We start from the raw sequence: 17,922 nt of genomic DNA, 5'->3' as shown, positions 1-17,922 counted from the left end.
TTATGGGGCGGTATTTAGCTGGGTTTGCTGTGTCTGCTTGATCTTTAGGTTTCATATAAGTTATTCCATATGTAAGTGTATCAGGGAATGTGTATGGGTCTGTAATGTAACTGTTAAATAATTTAGTTAGATGTGAATGTGTCGAGGTGAACTTCTTTAGCCAGAAATTTGCTATTTATGTTTCTGCTTCTATCCACCGTGCATGCCTGTTATGTTGTACTGGGTTTGACCATATGTTCCTCCAGAAGTGTTCCATGTCTGTTATGTTTGGCGGATTGTCTATTTTAATGTGTGTGTTATCTATTGTCTGGTAAAATTTCTTTTGGTTTGTGTTGAATGTTTAGTTTTGGTTCCTTCTACTTTCACTTTCTTTTGTATCTTCTAAGTCGTTTGGCCAACAATTGTAATTTCTGCTTTTTTTTTAATCTAATTGCTCTATGGCTTCTTGTTGTGAGATTTTACCTAACCTTTTTCTTTTTTTTCTGACATTTGATGTCTTATAAATTGTATTAGCTGTCCAATGTCTTTTCTCAGTTTTTCTATTCTGATCTGTAGCCTGTGTTGCCATGCTGGTTTTGTGGGTTTTGTCTGTGTGTTGGTTGGTGCTGATCTCTGCCTAGTGTTTATATCTAGTGTAATGAGTGCTCCTATATAAACCAGTAGTTTTAACTCTTCCATAGTTGTATTTTCATTTATTTTGTTGTGTATGTTTGTGCTGATAGTTGTTATTGTCGTTTCGACTTGTGGGTTATTTGGTGGTCTATGCAAGAATGGTCTAATGTCTGTATTTGTATGTTTGTACTCTATATATATGTCAGCTGAAATGTTTCTTCTATATCTAACATGTGTTTCACTTCGTGTTCTATTTGTGCTTGTTCTGGTGGCTGTCTTAAGATTTCGTTTTCCTCTTATTGTTTAATTGATGCATGTTGTTCTTTATTTGTTTGCTCTGGGATGTGAGAGTCCATTACTGTATTTTCTTCTTCTTCTTCTTCTTCTGATTGCACATTATTTTGTTCCAGTATTTGTTGTACTTGTTGTTTGATGTTTTCTAATTCTGACTGGGATATCCTGTTATTTTTGATTATTGACACAGAGCTGATCAGCTAGTTGTTGTACTGTTAAAAATTTTAATTTTAGAGTATCTGGTAATAAATGTTGTGTATACTTGTGATCTGTATCCAGTTGTGTTGGTTCCTAAGTTTGTTGCTTGGTAATAACAGAACATGAGGTGTCGGTTAACTTCATCTGATCATCTCGTCCTCTGTCTTTGTTTTCTTTCTAGAGTGGTCCCAGGAAGCATATCCTGTGAAACACCTCTATTTGGATTGAAATCATTTTCCCTGTCGCTAGCAGTGTCGTTACCATTGTGGACGGGCATAGGGTTCAAGAATCGTCCCCGGCCACGACAGTGCTTGTCCGAGGCTTCATTAGTTCTGTCCTGAACCAACTAATCACACTACAAGGGGGGTTAGCCCTATTAGTGGTTTGTTCTTTTCGTTGCCTTTTACGACTGGCAGAACATACCAGAGGTCTATTCCTTTCCCGCGCCTCCAGGGGTTTTATTATTATTTCTCCTTCCTGTCTTAGCCGTTATGACATTGTTATTAATATTATTTTATTATTATTATTATTGTACTATACATGAATTTAAAACATTTGAGAAAAGATATCTTTTCTATTAATGCCGCTGTTGCTTCAATTGGTATGACTACTAATATCATTTTGTACGTCTAGTATTGTACTGTATAATTAGATTTTTAAGTGTGTATTGTTAATTGCATTTGTTGCATGCAACTGACTTTCATTAATATGTAGGTAATAATGATACATGTGTTTACATAATTATGGGATCTCTTACTCTGGACAAACTATGACAACATCAATAGCACGTACAATGCTCAAAATATTATTGTACTGCTCAAGTACTGCACATATTGAATTGTCAGTTACTAACGAAAATCCTGGTTTTGCAGGATAATTAATAAATATAAAACATTTCCGAATTGCATCCCTCACATGCTAACATTTGTTGGTAATTCTGTCTCTTCCAAACAGCATTGTATAACAGCAATTGTACAAATAAGACCAAAAGGGTACTTTACCTTGTCATCATGAAATGAAATGTAAAACTGTGCTGCTAAACATGAAACCATTGTTTCCACTTTTCAATCCATAGATTTCTGTGTAAAAGTAGGCTTATTTTCCTAAATGCTTTTGAGGATTACCGCTAAAATCAGAAGTACAAGTCTGGTTCAAGTCACACTGTAAAACTTGAGAAGTTGTTAAAATAGCTCTAGGGAACAGAGACACCATGCTTTTAAAATGTAAGGGCACGGAGAACGCATTAACAACACACATCTACAGAATACTGAAATGCACACAGCAGAATCTATAAATAACACTGGGTGCTTATCTTCAGAATCAGATAACAGTTACTTAAGAACACCTAACAGGAATCTTAGGTCATTCACATCTTGCATATCTATTTACACACTAACATGTAAAGCACCTGTAAATAAAAGCTTTGAAGATGTTTTACAAAGCAGGCCTATAACAGCTCTGACTACAAACTGCAATAATACCGAAGAATGTACTAGCTTTGACTGCCTCTTCAAAATTAAAATGTGAGTGAAATGCTCTCCAGGAAACAGTGGTGTCACCAGAAAACTTCCCTCGTTACCTGTTAATGGACGATCCACCAGTAATATGACTTTAGAACATTCTGCTACTCCGACAGTGAATTATGTATATAAGCTGTATGCTGAAATATGGAATCCATATAAACTTGAGAAGTCTAACATTTGATACTGCTCTAGCTTACATGTCCAGCTACACAACAACAACTTGGTAATTTCATTTTCTTATTAAAGAACATTCTTAAAGATCGTCGAAAGAAAATTTAAGCACGAGACTTTATTGCATTTTGAGAATATAGAACAATCTCTCTGCTAGTAGGGATTTCAACTAAAAACTATGAAACGCAGCTCACAACATCAAAGTTCTAGTAACTTTTCTTATAATTTGGAGATGAATTAAAAACTAAAAAAGGCGGAATTCCTGTAATTTTGGTTGAAAGACACAGTACAGCGTACTTCATACTACCCGCCAAACGCCTCCTATTCTCGTCGTCGATCTTTATAATTCACATTGTTTACAATAATGAAGTTACAAGCGAACATAGATACTAACATATCGCAGCACATATTCAGTAAGCATAATTACACTCACGAAGAGCGCAGATCAAAATTTCGACACTGTTTCAAAAAACAAGATGTAAACAACGTAACTTTGCAATGATATGTATTAAGACCTCAGGAAGTTAAAAAGCAAAGTTATTTAAGTGACTAATGTAACCTCACCATTCTACGTTTCAAAGCGCAGACGACGAAACGCATGCGAACATCTCACAGTTCCGCACAGCAGTGACCTTTAAATATAACTCATTACACAACAAAAAACACTACTTGACAGCTGATCTCAGTAAACAAATCGAAACACACAGTACTCACCTCGGGGATTGATCCCAAGCTCACACTAAGCCTACAGACTGGGCGTACTATCGCCACATGTTAATCGAATTTCTTTGTGTCTTCTTCGCATATAAATTCATATTACGAAAACTAAGCGAATACCTTAAATCTTCACACTGCACCACTGGCATTTTTCCTTTGTCAGTGCGAATGACTGTCGCGCCTCTAGCGGCCAAGTGAGGCACCAAACGAATTGCTTGTTTTGATTAGTAATGCGCAAAAATTGGTAGCTATCTGAAGTACGTTGTCATTGTCTACGTATGTAGTGATATGTTCCACGTTGGAATTGTGTAGAAATTAATTCGGCTGTTCTAGTTAATAGTATGGTTATATATAAAACAATAAACGAATGTAATAAAAATGAAGAGTTTTGAAAACAAATGGTTTAATGTTCATTTGGTAGATTCACAAGTAGTCTTCGATCCCGATGACAGTAATGAACATGTAAAGGCCACTAATTATAAGTGTACGAAACCCCACTAATTAACATTGTTAGAATAAATATGGATTTTAGATGTTTGAAAACAACTGTTGTATTTACCTCTGTTATCTTATAAATGTACTACCGTAAATTCAATGCTGCCCTGTGCATTGGGGGTGTACCTACATTAATAGCAGCTTGTAGAATTTGTTCATGTAATGTGCAGATTTTATAATTATTTACCAACTTAAATCAGAAAAACGTATAATGAGCGATACCGCTACTGCATGGGGTGCAAAGTGCACAGAATAACTTGATGTAGTCAGCACTACGCATGAAACGCAACTACTACTTCACCCAAACTGTATTGAAAATACAACGTATTCACTCATTTGTAAACGAACGGTTACCGTTGTTTTTGCTGTTTTTACAGAAACCAGACTGCAAAGGTAAGGGTTGAAGGGCATGACAGTACTTGAAAAGGCATTGAGACAAAGCTGTAGCCCATCCCACACTGTATTAAACATGTACATAGAGTAAGCAGTACAGGAAAGTAACGAGAAATCAGGAAGAGGAATTCAAATTTAGCGAACAGAAATAAAAGGTTTAGAGTTTACTGATGTTTTTTCGATTTGTTCATTTAGCCATAGTGTAGATGTAGTCTTAAGATACATGATTTACATTATATTTATACACAGAACATTACACAAACATATCTTAGTACAGGTAGTGCTCAATTAATCACACTTAAATCTGTACACCATTGCAAGATTTTATCTACACAAATTAAACAAGATACAAGCAAGGTTAATTACACTTTGATGTCCACACAAGTTTATACTATACTATAGTATACTAATCATAATTACACACTTTAGCTGCTTTGTTTGTATAATCTACACCAATAAACTCACTGACTGTCACTATTTCACACTTTGGCAGCTTTTCTTTAGTAAAAAAGCACCCAGCCTATATATTATATATCTCCCAGTTTATGGATACACAGATATCATAATAATTTCTTGTTTGATGGAGATCCTTTCTACTGTCTGACTTCCACATGTTCTTTTAGACTATACAGAGAAGATAACAGAGTAAGTAATTTCTTAATGTACTTTTGAAAACGCCTTTTCAGTGCATTTTTTCTGAGTGTCTAAAATGCACCCAGCCAATCTTTAATCCATTTTGGTTAATTTAAGCCACTTTGTATATAATAATCAATGCATCTTCTGATATGGTAATCATGTAGGTTCTATTTAGCTGAGCAAGACCTTAAATATTAAGTTATCTGAATTTATTTGTGCAGGACTGTTTGCAGTCAAATTTGCACTTGTCTGACAGCCTTTTTCTGAAGATACACTAACCTGTGTAGGCCCTACAAGTGCTCAGAGTTGCCACAGGTTCTGGAAACTAGGGAATTTCAAACATATCTGGGGAAAAAAAGAAAAACTGGAAAAATCTCATTTTTGTCTCAGTAGATGAAACTGTTTGCCTACTGAAGTGTCACGCATCATCATTGGCTGGATGCAGCTGAGTATGTGCCCCGCTTCCCTACTCCCTCATTACCACTGCTCCTCTCCTTCCCGCCCTACCCCTCCCCTCAGCTTGCAATCAGTGCTGCCACCACTGCTTGCCACTAGCCTAGCAGCTGCCAACAAGAGGCAGGGAGGCACGAGGAGTGGTTTGTTTGGATGCTTTTCAGAGGCTGTAGACACCGCGCCTGGAGACAGCGGCCATGCGTGCACGAGTTGTGTCGGAGTGATTGTGTGAATGTGCACGTGCTCTCATTTTCTGACAAAAGCTGTGGCTGAAAATTTAGTTGTGAGAATGTAATTATCTTTTCTAGATGCCTGTCTTTGGCTCAGCAATCATCTTTATGGTGAATTGCTACCTATACTCATTATTATTGATTCTCAGAATATTTGAACGAGTTATCTGTTGCATGGATTGATCACTGTGTAGCAGATGAATAACTGAGTGGATTTCCACAATTGGCCGAAACTGCAGTCTGTTTCTGCAGGTATCTGTAGTACATCGTGTCTGCCGATCTGAAGCCATTTGGCTCCCACTAATGTGCAGACTCTGCCCATCGGATCCAGTCTCACCGATCTCCCTGCAGGCCAGGTCTGTTTGTGTGTGGCATAAGCAGCAAATTCACACGGTTTATCTGTGGACCGTGCATAGTGGTTAATAAAAAAGAAAAAGAGAAGAAAAGAAAAGGTTGAAAATGTGGGAAGAAATGGTGAATAAAAAGGGGCTTTAAAATCGTTAATGACTGTGAAAAAGGGAAAGAATGAAATGCAAATCGGACTTTGTATTACAGAAAAGCTATCGGACTTCGTGATTCGGAAAAGCTATTGTTGGGGTGGTCCTTGTGGCATTTCTGAGCAAAAGTCAAAACCAATTTCCACTACAAAAATTATTTGAAAGAGAACAGAGAATAACAAAATGTGATTAACAGGGGGAAATGGCACAGATAATAGTACATTCATTACCGAAGTAATATGTCTTGTCTCGTGCAGCATCCAGGTCTTGTTCTCCAACAATCTCCTGCTTCATTTCTGCTCGAAAAAGTTGTGGCTGCTCCAAATCTTGCAGTAAATTTCATCGTCCAGGAATTACTAATGTCTACAAATTAAAACCATCTCGATATTGAATGCAATGTATTTTACGGCTTCTTCCATTATCCAAATTTCATACGAGCTTACACAATACAATGTGTTTGCACATCAATAAGTTTTTACATCTTAATCAGACCAAGACTAACGAATGTGTTTTTACATCTGAATCGTACCGAGACTAGCGAATAAGTGAAGCTAAGCTTTCGCTCTCAAGAGACAATAGAGGGTAGAAAACAAAAAGGGTTACAATTTTTGTACCTTCATTTTCTTACAAATACTTTCTCTGCCGTCGAGCACTCGTACAGCTGCGACGGTATAATTTATATCTGAGGGACTGAGTGTAGCGCGGTGAAATTCAAAGTCCCACTACACAGGACTGCAGTGCTCATCAGCTGGCCAGAGGCCTCAGGTGATGGATTTCAGGAATTGTGACTGTCTCACCACAATGCATTGTACAGTCTGGCATTTTATAGACATTTTATTTGTTCTAGTACATTTTGGCACTTCAAAAGTGGTTTATATGTTGGAAAGTATGAATGATAAGAAGAAGAAAATTGTGTCAGTCACCGAAAGTTTTTATGTTATGTACTCGTAGATTTCTTGAAAGAAAAATCACAAAATACTGTAAAATAATAGATGTTGCACAGTGGGTAATAACTGACAATAATGAACATGGTAGTACTGACATTTTATTGTGGTCACTTACAGTGTTGGTTTACACAATACTTCCCCACCATATATCCTTCTTTCAAGAGGCTTACTTTTTTTCTGAGGCTATTTCTGAAATCAGCAAAGGTATTTTAAATCTGTCTAGTGAGTCCAAGGAAATCTGGATTCTTGTCATGAAGTGTGTTTCCTTTTATTGAAATAAAATAACATCAGTGGTCCAAATGAAAAGCATGTACCATCTGGCTTGCTTTGTCCATCTAAAAACAGTCCATCACAAAAGATGTTGATGTTAGTACTTAATATTTTTGCACATATCAGGAAACATCATCTGCTTGAGGGTTTTTGTCAGATAATATTTGCTCATTTGCACTACTGTTTCTTGTACCATGGCTGCAAAGACAGATTGTCGAGTTACACCCTAACTTACCCTCGAGATGTCATAATTTGTCAGGGAAACATGCTAAAACTTGTGTGGAAATCAAGGAATTTCACTCAGGGAAACTTGTGGCAACCCTGGTGCTGTTTTTCCCCCCCAATGTGATATTGTAGATGCCTCAAACAAAAATCTGTGTCCAGTAGTTGGAAGTTAATGCAGAACAGGGAATCAGCGATCATAAAGCAGTTACTGCATCGATGATTTCAGCCGTAAATAGAAATATTAAAAAAGGTAGGAAGATTTTTCTGTTTAGCAAAAGTGACAAAAAGCAGTTTACAGAGTACCTGACAGCTCAAGACAAAAGTTTTGTCTCAAGTACAGATAGTGTTGAGGATCAGTGGACAAAGTTCAAAACCATCGTACAATATGCGTTAGATGAGTATGTGCCAAGCAAGATCGTAAGAGATAGAAAAGAGCCACCGTGGTGCAACAACCAAGTTAGAAAACTGCTGTGGAAGCAAAGGGAACTTCACAGCAAACATAAACATAGCCAATGCATTGCAGACAAACAAAAATTACGCGAAGCAAAATGTAGTGTGAGGAGGGCTATGCGAGAGGCTTTCAATTAATTCGAAAGTAAAGTTCTATGTACTGACTTGGCAGAAAATCCTAAGAAATTTTGGTCCTATGTCAAAGGGGTAGGTGGATCAAAACAAAATGTCCAGACACTCTGCGACCAAAATGGTACTGAAACAGAGGATGACAGATTAAAGGCCGAAATACTAAATCTCTTCTTCCAAAGCTGTTTCACAGAGGAAGACTGCACTGTGCTTCCTTCTCTAGATTGTCGCACAGTTGACAAAATGGTAGATATCGAAATAGACGACAGAGGGATAGAGAAACAATTAAAATCGCTCAAAAGAGGAAAGGCCGCTGGTCCTGATGGGATACTAGTTCGATTTTACACAGAGTACGTGAAGGAACTTGCCCCCCTTCTTGCAGCGGTGTACCGTAGGTCTCTAGAAGAGCGAAGCGTTCCAAAGGATTGGAAAAGGGCACAGGTCATCCCCGTTTTCAAGAAGGGACGTCGAACTGATGTGCAGAACTATAGACCTATATCTCCAACGTCAATCAGTTGTAGAATTTTGGAACACGTATTATGTTCGAGTATAATGTCTTTTCTGGAGACTATAAATCTACTCTGTAGGAATCAGCATGGGTTTTGAAAAAGACGGTCATGTGAAACCCAGCTCGCACTATTCGTCCACGAGACTCAGAGGGCCTTAGACACGGGTTCACAGGTAGATTCTGTGTTTCTTGACTTCCGCAAGGCGTTTGACACAGTTCGCCACAGTCATTTAATGAACAAAGTAAGAGCATACGGAGTATCAGATCAATTGTGTGATTGGACTGAGGAGTTCCTAGATAACAGAACGCAGCATGTCATTCTCAATGGAGAGAAGTCTTCTGAAGTAAGAGTGATTTCAGGTGTGCCGCAGGGGAGTGTCATAGGACCGTTGCTATTCACAATATACATAAATGACCTGGTGGATGACATCGGAAGTTCAGTGAGGCTTTTTGCAAATGATGCTGTGGTGTATCGAGAGGTTGCAACAATGGAAAATTGTACTGAAATGCAGGAAGATCTGCAGCGAATTGACGCATGGTGCACGGAATGGCAATTGAATCTCAATGTAGACAAGTGTAATGTGATGCGAATACATAGAAAGATAGGTCCCTTATCATTTAGCTACAAAATAGCAGGTCAGCAACTGGAAGCAGTTAATTCCATAAATTATCTGGGAGTACGCATTAGGAGTGATTTAAAATGGAATGATCATATAAAGTTGATCGTCGGTAAAGCAGATGCCAGACTGAGATTCATTGGAAGAATCCTAAGGAAATGCAATCCGACAACAAAGGAAGTAGGTTACAGTACGCTTGTTCACCCACTGCTTGAATAATGCTCAGCAGTGTGGGATCCGCACCAGATAGGGTTGATAGAAGACATAGAGAAGATCCAACGGAGAGCAGCGCGCTTCATTACAGGATCATTTAGTAATCGCGAAAGCGTTACGGAAATGATAGATAAACTCCAGTGGAAGACTCTGCAGGAGAGACGCTCAGTAGCTTGGTACGGGCTTTTGTTAAAGTTTCGAGAACATACCTTCACCAAAGAGTCAAGCAGTATATTGCTCCCTCTTACGTATATCTCGCGAAGAGACCCTGAGGATAAAATCAGAGAGATTAGAGCCCACACAGAAGCATACCGACAATCCTTCTTTCCACGTACAATACGAGACTGGAACAGAAGGGAGAACCGATAGAGGTACTCAGGGTACCCTCTGCCACACACCGTCAGGTGGCTTGCGGAGTATGGATGTAGATGTAGAAAGCACAGGTAACCACCCCCTTACAAAAAGGGTAGTAGAAGTGACCCAAAAAACTACTGTCCAATATCCTACACATTGATTTCTTGTAGAATCGTAGAACGTATTCTGAGCTCAAACATAATGAGGTATCTCGAACAGAATGTCCTCTGTGCCAGTCGGCACTGATTCCAAAAACATAGAGCGTGCGAAACCCAACTCGCACTTTTCTCACATGACATAATGAAAGCTTTGGGCCGAGCCAGTTAAGTAGATACAGTATTTCTTGATTTTCAACAAGTGTTTGACTTGACACAACATCCATGCTAATTGCCAAAATAACAACAGTGTAGGAAAAAGTAGCTCCCTACTTACCATAAGAATAACATTCCAAGCCGCAGAGAAGCACAATTAAAAGACACTTATACATGAGCTTTCGGCTAGAGCCTTTGTCTGAAAAAGAGAAACACACAGCATTTATTCACACAAGCAAGCACACCTCACACACACACACGACTGCCGACTCCAGCAACTCTGGCCCGAGCATATGTACAAGTGTCTTTTAATTGTGCCTGTTTGCAAGTTACTACATTATCTTTACAGTAAGTAACACTCTATCATTTCATACATTATTAAAATTCCTACCTGGAGTTTGCATTATTTGATATTGTCAAAAATATGATCATACAGGGTGTATCAAGAGAAATTTGTGACAGACTTCAGGACCTTTCAGTAGAGAGGACACAGAAAGTTATCTCGAATGGAGAGACTTTGTCAGATGCAGATGACAGTTCGGTTGTGCTTCAGGGAAGACCGTTGGGACCCTTGCTGTTCATATTGTATATTAGTGACCTAGCGGACAATATTAATAGTAACTTCAGACTTTTTAGTGTTGTTGCAGTTATCTATAGTGAAAAATGTAGCATCTTATACTTATAATATCTGTGAGGTACACTTGGAATTGACCAGCTCCTACAAATACCTGGGTGTAACACACTGTAGGCATATGAAATGGAATGATCACACAGGCTCAGTCGTGGATACCCGTCTTCAGATTATTGGCAGAACACTGGGAAAATGAAGTCATTCTGCAAAGGAGATTGCTTACAATTCACTCGTGTGACCCATTCTGCAATACTACCCAGTTGTGTCAGACCCGTACCAAATAGTACTATCGGGAAATATTGAACGTATACAGAGAACAACAGATCAAACAGTGACAGGTTTGTTTGACACACCGGAGAGGGAGATACTGAAGGAAATCAACTGGCAGACCCTTGCAGACAGACGTATATTATCCCAAGAAAGTCTGTTTACAAAGTTTCACGAACTGGCAGTAAATGATGATTCTCTGAACACGCTAAAACCCCCTATTTATCGGTCCTGTAGGCAGGCAGCATGCACAGAGGCATTTAAACAACTGTTCTTCCCGTGCTCAGTACGTGAATAAAACTGCTACAATGGGATATACCCTCTGCTGCGGTGTACCGTAGGTCTCTAGAGGTTTGCAGAACATAGATGTAGAAGTGGGGAAGTACTATGCCGTAATACCCTGTGCTTATGTTTACTGCCATAGATATCCTTGTCTTTGAAGTACGCTGTCACTTAATGGTTTCGAAGTTTGATGACAATTAGATCCACAGCATACATCTACATATACAGCTACACTTATACTCTGCAAACAACCATGAGCTGCATAGCAGAGGGTATGTCCCATTGTACCAACTATTAAGATTTTTTCCTCTTCCATTCACATACAGAGTGTGGGAAGAAAGCATTTGAATGCCTCTGTGTGTGCAGTAATTATTCTAATCTTATCCTCACGCTCCCTCTGTGAGCGATACATAAGGGGTTGTAGTGTAGTCCTAAAATAATTATTTAAAGCTGGTTCTTGAAATTTGGTTAACAGATTTTCACAGGATAGTTTACGTCTATCTGCACAAGTATTCCATTTCAGATACTTCCATATCTTGATGACACTCTGCCATGGGCCAAACATATCTGTGACCATTCGTGCTGCCCTTTTCTGTACATTTTCAATATACCCTATTAGTCCTACTCGGTACAGGTCCCACACACTTGATCAATATTCTAGAACCAGTTGCATGAGTTATTTGTAAGCAATCTCCTGTACAGACTGATTGCATTTCCTCAGTATTCTACCAATAAACTGAAGTCTACCACTTGCTCTACCACGACTGAATCTATGTGATCATTCCATATCGTATCTCCAAAGTGTTACGGTGAGGTGGCCGATTCCAACAGTGACTCGATATTATAGTCGTAGGATATTATATATATATATTTTTTTTTCATTTTGTGAAGTGCAAAAATTTTACATTTCTAAACATTTAGAGCATGTTGCCAATCTCTGCACCACATTGAGATCTTATCGAGCTCTGACTGAATATTTGTGCAGCTTTTTTCAGATACTACTTTGTTATAGATAACTGCATTGTCGGCAAAAAAGCTGATTTTACTATTGGTATTGTCTCCGAGGTCAATAATATACAATGTGAACAGCAAGGGTTCCAACACATGTCAATGGGTCACACTCAAAGTTACTTCCACATCTGACCAAGACTCTTCATCCAAGATAACATGCTGTGTCCTCCCTACCATAAAGTTCTTAATCCAGCCACAAATTTCACTTCATACCCCATATGATTGAACTTTTGACAATAAGTGTAGGTGCTGTACTGAGTCAAATGCTTTTTGGAAATAAAAAATAGTGAATCTACCTAGTTGCCTTGATCCAAAGCTGTCAGTATGTCATGTGATAAAAGTGCAAGCTAAGCTACACATGATTGATTTTTTCAAAATCCACGTTGGTTGGTATCGAGAAAGTCATTCAGTTTAAGATACCTCATTACATTTGAGCTCACAGAATGTTGTAAGATTCTACAACAAATTGATGTCAGAGATATTAGATGTTAATTTTGTGGATCATGTCTACTACCCTTGTAGATGGGTGTGACCTCTGCTTTTTTCCAAGAACTAGGTATGGTCTTTTGTTCGAGGGATCTACGATAGATTATAACTATAAGCTGGGCTAACTCAGCCACAAAATCAGTATGAAACTGCAGCGGTTCCATCAGGACCGGGAGCTGTGTGCAGTTTTAACTATTTCATCTGTTTCTCAACACAACTGACATTAATACTTATTTCATTCATCTTTTCAGTGGCATGAGGATTAAATTGGGGCAGTTCTCCTGGGTTTTCCCTTATAAAGGAGTTTGAAAATGGAGTTAAGCACTTCAGCCTTTGCTTTGCTACCCTCTGTTTTAGTTCCTGTCTTATTCGCTAGGGACTGGACACAAACTTTGGTGTCACTAACAGATTTTACAAACAATCAAAATTTCTTTGGCTTTTGTGAAAGGTCACGTGATAGTATTCTGGTATGGTAGTCATTGAAAGCTTCATTCATCACACTCTTCACAGCTAAGCGTGTCTCATTCAGCATCTCTCTTTTACTGTGACTGTATGCAGTGGTGGTTCCTTACCATTATGAAATATTGTAATGGGTACATGTTTATCCAGTGCCTTATGAATTATTCTTTTAAACTTGAGCCATAGTTCCTCTATATGCTCCTGCCCTGTGCTGAAAGTTTGAAGTTCCTCACTGTGATTTGGCACTACTGATTTTTTTGTCTAGTTTACTGAGCATATGTATCTTACTGCTTGTTTTAGTTGTCCTTTATACCTTGGTAATCACTGTTGCCACAATTGTTCCATGGTCACTGATATCAGTTTCGATGTGGACATCCTCAAAGAGGTTGGGTCTATTTTATGCCATTAGATTCAATATGTAACTATGATGAGTTGGTTTCCTATCTATCTATTGTAAATAGCTTTCTGAAAAGCTTGGTCATTTTCAAGTTTTGTGGGATGTTGTAACTCTCTCAGTAACATATTTGTATTTACATCCACATTCTACAAACCACTGCAAAACACATGGCACAGGCAATGACCCATTGAACCAGTTATTAGTGTTTCTTCTCGTTCCATTCACATATGGAGAGAAGGAAGAATGGTTGTTTCGATGCCTTTATGTGTGCTGTACTTATTGTAATTTTGTCCTCATGATCTCTGTGCGAGCAATACATAGTTTTTGAAACTTTGTTAACAGACTTTGTCGGTATAGTTTATGTCTATCTTCAAGAGTCTGCCAGTTCATTTTTTTCAGCATCGTTGTAATACACTCCTACGGGTCAAGCAAACCTGTGACCATTCGTGCTGCCTTTCTCTTTATACATTCAATATTCTGTGTTTGTCCTATTTGGTATGGGTCTCACACACATGAGCAATATTCTAGAATGGGTTGCACAAGTGGTCTCCGAGCAAATCTCCTTTGTTATCTGGTTGCATTTCCCCAATATTGGTCTGCCCCAATAGATGAGTGGTCAGCACGACGGACTGTCACGCTAAGGAGCTTGGGTTCGATTCCCGGCTGGGTCCGACATTTTCTCCACTCAGGGACTGGTTGTTGTGTTTTCTTCATCATCACCATCATCTTATCACAATCGACATGCAAGTCGGCGAAGTGGTGTCAACTCGAAAACCTTGCACCAGGTAACTGGTCTAACCTACAGGAGGCCCTAGCCACACAACATTTTCATTTCCCCAATGTTCTACCAATAAACCAAAATCTGCTACCCGCCATACCCGAACCTATGTGATCATCCCTACAGAGTGTTGTACCCAGATATTTATATGAGCTGGCAAATTCCATCTGTGACTAATAGTCATATGACTATGGTTTTCATTTTATGAAGCACACAGTTTTATACTTCTGAACATTTAAAGCAAGTTGCCAAACTTTGCACCACTTTAAAATCTTACCAAGACAGAATTGGATATTTACGCAGCTTCTTTCAGATAGTACTTCATTACAGAAAACTACATCATCTGCAGAAAGTCTGAGTTTAGTTTTAATATTATCTTCAAGGTAATTAATATACAATACGAATAGCAAATGTCCCAGGATACTTCCCTGGATCACACGCGAAGCTGTTTCTACATCTGACGGTGACTGAGCATCTTAGATAACGTGCTATGTCCTCCCTACCAAAAAATCCTTAAACCAGTCACAAATTTCACTTTGTGCCCCATATGATGGAACTTTTGGCAGTAATTGTAAGCTTTCAGTATGTTGTCTGAGAAAAGTTACAACTGCTCTTAGCAGCATGGTATAGATTTATGTTGCTGAGTGGGTTACTACATCCCTCAATGCTTGAAAATGACCACATGTTGAAACTGCAGTTGCTGTGAATAATGTTTTAAGAGCCAGAAGCGGAATGATTTCATTTAAAGACTTTGCTGATGTGAGCCTCCTATATCAGTCGTTTATCGATTATAGCCCCAAGAATGTTTAATTCCCTTCTTCCTTTAGAACTGAAATGTGCAGTGTTACGCAGATGCCATTAATCTTTGCAGTTTTGTTTGTGTATAATTGTTTGTATGTTGCCTTATTCGGTTTACAAACAAAGTTTTTCTCACAAAATAGTTGTAAAGCTCGCTTAAATTTACAGAGGGTCTCGCTTCCAGTTGTTCTGCTGAGCTGCTTTTTGCTGCATGTGCATTACTACACTGTTAACTGCTGCTAATACTGTGTAATTTACATACAGAATGGAGAGAGGAACTCCAGAACTGATTCTGTCCTATGGTGTAATTTTGTGGGGCATTGCAGCTTAAGTGAAAAAAAAAAATCTGCTGAAGTGTACAGTAAGAATATTGTGTAAAGTTGATAACAAATGACTTGCAGAAGCATCTTCACGAATGTATGTATTTTTACACTTACACGTCAATGCATATACTGCTTAATGATGTGTGTGGTTGACAACAGTAGTGAATATCCAAAGCACTCATTAACTAGAAGTGGAAATAATTTCCATATAGACTTTGCCCCTCTCTAGGGATCACAATGGGGTTTTATATTCTGGTGCAACTGTCTATAATACGTTGCCAGTGGACATCGGGCAGGAAAGTGAACATCTTGAAATTTTCAGAAGCAGAGTAGAATACCTCATTACACACTGCTTTTCAAGTTTATCAGATTACTCGGACTCAATAATATAAACCCCACATACCTCAAATATTTGCATAACTGCATTCTAACCGACCTCGAGGGCACGACAGTACCGACCAACTTACGTGTCGTTCTCGGCCCGAACACGTTACTGGAGGCAGATCTGATGGGGCGTGCGATCAGCACGCCACTCGTCTGGTGACTGTCAGTTTTTGTGACTGGAGTTGATACTTCAAAATCGAGTAACTCCTCAACTCTGCTCACGAGGCCGGGGGCACCCCGTTTGTCGACAGTGCTCGGCAGACCCGGACGGTCACCCATCTGAGTGACAGCCAAGCCTGACAGCACCTAACTTCGGTGATCTGACAGGAACCGGTGTTACCACTGAGGCAATCCTGTTGTCCCAATGGTTACACAGTGTGACACAGAATAATGGGAATGTTTGAAATGAGTAGTGGCTGCCATGGGCAGGTGGCAGCACTGTGGGTTTGTGACAGTTAGCGAGTTAACAGTTCCCCATTTCAGTATCGTGAATCAGTGGAACACACGACAGTGTGCGTTAGCCATAAAAATGTTTTATAAAAACAATGGTAGTTTGGTAGCGTTCAGAGGGAGTTTTGATGTTTTTATAATTTATGGTGTCATGATGCCATTCCGTCCAAAGGCGCCATAAAATGTTGGATTAATAACTTTGAAGAGACTCGATCTGCCCTCAAGAAGAAATCAACTGGACAACCGAGAAGTATGCATTCTCCAGTGAACATTATTGTTGTACGCGAGTCTCTCTTACGGAGCTCACGGCATTCGATTCGTAAACGAGTGTCAGTGGTTGTAATGTCCCGGGAGAGTGTTCGCAGAATTCTTCATCTCGATTTAAAATTTCATATGTACGAACTACACATGGTTCAACAATTGAGAGACAATGATTACCAGTTATGATTAGGATCCTCTCAATAAATGATAGCAAAAATAAACAATGACGATGAATTTCTAAACAAATTGTGGATGTCAGAAGAGGCACATTTTGATCTCACAGGTTATATGAATGAACAGAACTACCATTACTGGGTAAACACAAATCCTAATGACGTTCACGAGTGCCCTGTACATGCTCATAAAGTGACAGTATAGTGTGGTGTTTCATCACGTGGGATTATTGGACTGTATTTTTCCGCAAATGAACAGAGAAACACGATAACTGTCAATGCCGATCATCATGTGGAGATGTTATGAACTTTCATTAGACCTGCATTGAACAACTTTCCAAACATTCGAGAAGCCCGGTTTTGAGAAGACGTGACACAGTGCATGGCAATCGATGGCAAATGTGCGAGAATTATTTGGCAACTATGTGATCTCACAATTTGGTAACATTCCCTGACCCCCAACATCGCCAGATTTATTCGCTTGTGATTTTTTCTTGTGGGGCTACCTCAAGAGCAAAGTCTACACGAATAGACCAAGAACCCTGGATGAGTTAAAACAGAGAATTCGAGATGCAATTCACTGTGTCCCAACTGAGATGTTGGAGCAGTCAATGATTGTCATCAGCAGATTTCACAGGAGGATGCCATCTAAAGAAAGTAATTTTTAAGAAATGATAAATACCATCAATGTTTCATAAAAGGCAAAGCTGTAAAGTTTCAATTACTATGAATGCAATTTCTTTCCTTCATCACTTCTAGATGTATTGGATTGTGGAAATGTTCCTGTATTCCTGTGTCACCCTGTATAAGAAGCAGTTAAATGAAAACAAGACATATAAAAAAAAGAAGGTAAACAGAATGACGCCATCTGGCGGTGTTTCTGGGGATTTGGACTCAATGTCACACTTAAGCACTTTCAAAGTGATCACATATCACTGCACGTTAATTGTGGCACAAAGTTCCAGAAAGCCAGTGCACA

General features: G+C 38.9%; 1 protein-coding gene across 2 annotated transcripts in view; it reads right to left on the bottom strand.

Moving 5' to 3' along the window:
- Window positions 1-3,680, bottom strand: part of LOC126295506 (autophagy-related protein 9A-like) — a 166,426-nt gene extending 162,746 nt beyond the window's left edge. Inside the window, exon 1 of one of the 2 annotated variants that reach the window (XM_049988085.1) lies at window positions 3,513-3,680. The gene's annotated coding sequence lies outside the window, so the exon portion shown is untranslated. Of the gene's footprint in view, window positions 1-3,362; window positions 3,463-3,512 lie in introns of those variants that run through there. The other variant, XM_049988086.1, reaches the window with a different exon arrangement.
- Between the last annotated feature and the right edge of the window lie 14,242 nt (window positions 3,681-17,922).

This window comes from Schistocerca gregaria, chromosome 11 (assembly GCF_023897955.1).
Source record: "Schistocerca gregaria isolate iqSchGreg1 chromosome 11, iqSchGreg1.2, whole genome shotgun sequence".
Taxonomy (NCBI): Eukaryota; Metazoa; Arthropoda; class Insecta; order Orthoptera; family Acrididae; genus Schistocerca; species Schistocerca gregaria.
The sequence above is the reverse complement of the archived record's forward strand: the minus strand, read 5'-3'. Positions and strand labels throughout refer to the sequence as shown.